Below are 3,780 nucleotides of genomic sequence, written 5' to 3'. Positions count from 1 at the left end.
CATACCACGTAACACAGTGGACCCCGGTCGGAGGACCTGTACTGCATGTCACACCCCCCATCTCTCTCCCCTTTCCTGTCTGTCCACTTTCAAATAAAGATTTCTATGCCTCAAAAAAATCTTTACAACAAACAAACAAACAAAAAAAAAACAGTGTGAAACTGTGTTTTCCTTTAAGGTCAGTTTGGTTATTCAGCAATGAAAACAGAGAAAATTAGTTTATTTAGTTTAATAATGTCAGCTTAGGTTTTCTAACACACTTTCACCTTATTGAACCTTCCATCTGGCTCCAGCTGCTGATTTTAGTTCCTTACTCCTTACTCAACCCTGTGAGTCTGTCACTGGTCCAATATTCATGTCACTGCCTTGTGACCTCTGAGCAGACTACAGGGGTAACACCTGTATTGATAATGCATCATCTCTCATAGGAAGATCATTTCATTGTGTGTTTAAAATCAAATAGCCACCAAATAGACCATTTACATATAATCATGTAGTGTAACTGAAATGTGTTTCAAAAGTGTAAAAATGTTCATGACAGTTTAGCAGAGATCAGGGAGGAACTGTTTCAGCCTCTAGGTCAAATCCCAAAATAACACTTGACAATGATGAAGACGAGTGTTAAGAAAGACTGGAAAAGTGTTTTAATGAGGAAAATACAAACATCACAGTTTTAAAAATACTCATTCAATAAAAACTTGTCATTAAGTAGCTTCCTGTGAATAATTTGTGTCACTTGATTTTCCAACTACATAAGTAAATAATAAAATGACAGTACATCTGACAGATAATTCTCAGACAATCATATTAAAAAATAATCTCTGAAAAAATAAAATCACTGATTCTGGTCATAGGTGTGCATTTTAATGATTTCCTCTTACATTTCGTTTGTTTTGATTCAGCCTAGTGAAAATGTGTCAGTTTTGTCCACTGAGTGATGACATTCAGCTCCCTCTGTAGGCCAACTCTCTAAAAGTCTACATATCTTAAAAACCAATGTCAGTATTAATCAATAGGCACTTTGACCTACATATATACACTTAGTTTGGGGATTTCTGGTTTTGGCTTCAGTGGACTTGGAGCTCACCATTTGGGCTCTTGTGCCTCTGAAGTGCAGGTTAAAAATCTGTGCATTTTCAGAAATCTTTGAGACTGTCCATACTTTGATTTCTGCCCTCCCTGTCACCCATTCCATCATCTCCCATTTTGGGATTCCCTCCAGGTAACATTATAACAACGTGAATTGTTGACATGTGTCTGATTCCATAATCAGACAGCAGAGCAGCATCTTCCTCCAGAAACCTGGTTCCATAAACTAGCTGGACATTGGATTCTGCACACACACACACACACACACACACACACACAGAGAGAGAGAGAGAGAGAGAGTCAAAATCAGGCACTAAGACCATTTCTTCAGAATAGGCCTAACATTTCCTGATATTTACACCCTCTTTCTTTAATTATAAAGTATTTTTTTTTTGAACCCACTGTCTTTCTACATGCTCCTACACTGGCAACCATCTGATGGTAAAGGGTTTGTGTGCTGGTGGAAAGTGGCTGTTTTAAATGTGAACATGTGAAGGTCGTATGTATTCATGTGATTCTACCTCATGGATCTGAAATAAACTGGACTAATGGCAAATCTATCCCAATAGCACATAATGTGAGTTTAAAAGACTTAACTGAATGTTAACTGTGATTTATACAGTTGTGATTCTACCTGAGAGGCCAAAGACAGACTGTATCTTCTCCTTCAGCTGCAGCACTGTGATCCTCTTTAACTGCTCCTCAGTGTCACACAGCTCGATGTTCCTCTCCTCCCCGCTGGGTGTATGCACTTTGATCTGCACAACCATTTCTGTGGTGTCTGTATCTTCTGCTGCGCTCTTCACTTGGTGCCTCAGGTCACCTGAGCAGAAAACCGATGAGCTGAAGAATTAAATACTTTCACTTTCACCCTCACCCTCAAAAGAAAATATATATACACACACAACAGACTTTTACAGACCAGAAAATGTGTATCCAGCTCTTACCTGCAGACAGCCAACCTCAGCTATTTACTCTCACTGTGAGAAGGTTTTAAATCCTTTTTTGATTTCCATTTTTATAAAGACATAATCATCAGTAGACACCTTTTTGTGAGAAGTAATAAAGTAAAACTTGAAAGTCCGAAGTTGACAAGCGCCAGAAGATGAACTACTTCATAATCACTGCAGATAATTATGTCATTCAACTAGAAAAAGACATGTTGTTTTCCTTTCACGTTTAATTGTGAAGGAGGCTATATTACAAAGTAATGACTACACAATAATGACACCATCTGCGATTAGATTGGTTGATCACAAACCTGGCTTTCACTAGATTACATCCACTTGAAAATCCAGTCAGGCTGGCACCATTTCTATCTGCTGACACATCTACGTAGTTTAAGGGAAGAAATTCAAACTCAGCATTTTCATATTTACAATATTAATTAGGTAATAACCCAAACTCAGAAATATTTATTTTTTCTAAAAGTGAGTAAACCAGCTGTTCTCAGAGGAAGGTCCCCAGAACTCTGTTTGAAGCTAGAGAGGTGGCAGGGTCCGCCACATATAAACAATGTCCACAGTCTACTTTAAATCAAAGAGACTGTAGAGGACTCAGAGAGTCCACCTCACTAAAACACAAAGCTGACAAGTTTCGAGAAGATCTAAAAGGAACGTTCAGTAACCTGACAGATTTTATATTGAAAGACTTAATGTATTGTATTAATTGCATTGTGGGTAATGTAGGCACATTTAACTCCTATAAAAAGTAACTCTTGAATTGCATTTTGAGAACAGTGTGAGTGTTTCCACACTTTGATTTCTGCCCTCCTTGTCATCAATTCACCTTAAAATTAAGTGAATGGTGTCCTCATGTTTGACTCCACAGTCAGACAGCAGTCTCTCTTCTAGATCCCGGCCTCTGAGGATCTGTTGATGTTGATGTTCTACAACAAACACACACAAGCAAGTCAAAAACAGGCACTGAGAATATTTCTCCAAAATAAATCCCAAATATATCATTTATAATTGTTAAAAAAGTCTTTCTATTTTAATCGTGACCATGTCGTCGCATAACCCAAAGTGATTTTACCTGGTGTTCCCTCAGTCTCTCTTATCTTCGTCTTGAGCTGCAGAACGGTGGTGATTTTAAAGTCTTCCTCAGTAAAGAAGAAGGTCAAAGTCTCTGTAAGCCTTTTACACAAAAACTTTCACATATATTTCTGTGGTGTCTGTCTGTAGCATCTGCTGCTCTCTTCACTGCATGCAGATGATAAGACAGGGTGAGGCTGTGATCAATTGACCAGTAAAGAAATTCAAAAGTAGTTTCACTTTTGACCTTAAATTTAATGAAATATACACCAGCCTTTGTACTTTAAATATATCAATTCTCATGTGATTACATGGTTTAGGGGCACTGGTAATAACATAAACATGTCAAATTTTCTGTATACTGTATGTAATAGTGTATTTATTAACATCAAATCTTCTTTAAAGTAATGTGGAGCTCTAATTTATGAGTCTGAAGTTAATGGGTGACTGATGAGTGCTGCTAAGTAATAAAATAAAAGCACAGAAGTGTCATCAGCTGAAAGCACTTGAAGCAGCAATAGTAAACATCATATGACTGTTGAGTTACTGTGTTGAACTGCAGCAAAAAAAAGTCCTCTGGATTACTGCAGTATGTCTCTGTAGCATTAAAGCACAAACTGTAATTTACACTTCACATGATAAAGTGAAATTTAAGTGC

The 3,780-nt window shown here is 37.5% G+C and overlaps 1 long non-coding RNA gene across 1 annotated transcript; it reads right to left on the bottom strand.

The window, feature by feature from the left end:
* Positions 1-631: 631 nt before the first annotated feature.
* Positions 632-3,384, bottom strand: LOC115590578 (uncharacterized). Its single transcript, XR_003985781.1, has 4 exons — positions 3,124-3,384; positions 2,878-2,977; positions 1,724-1,912; positions 632-1,333 (listed from the first exon to the last, which is right to left on the bottom strand). It is a non-coding gene; the product is annotated as an uncharacterized LOC115590578 (long non-coding RNA).
* Positions 3,385-3,780: the final 396 nt, after the last annotated feature.

This window comes from Sparus aurata, chromosome 10 (genome assembly GCF_900880675.1).
Source record: "Sparus aurata chromosome 10, fSpaAur1.1, whole genome shotgun sequence".
NCBI lineage: Eukaryota > Metazoa > Chordata > Actinopteri > Spariformes > Sparidae > Sparus > Sparus aurata.
The sequence above is the reverse complement of the archived record's forward strand: the minus strand, read 5'-3'. Positions and strand labels throughout refer to the sequence as shown.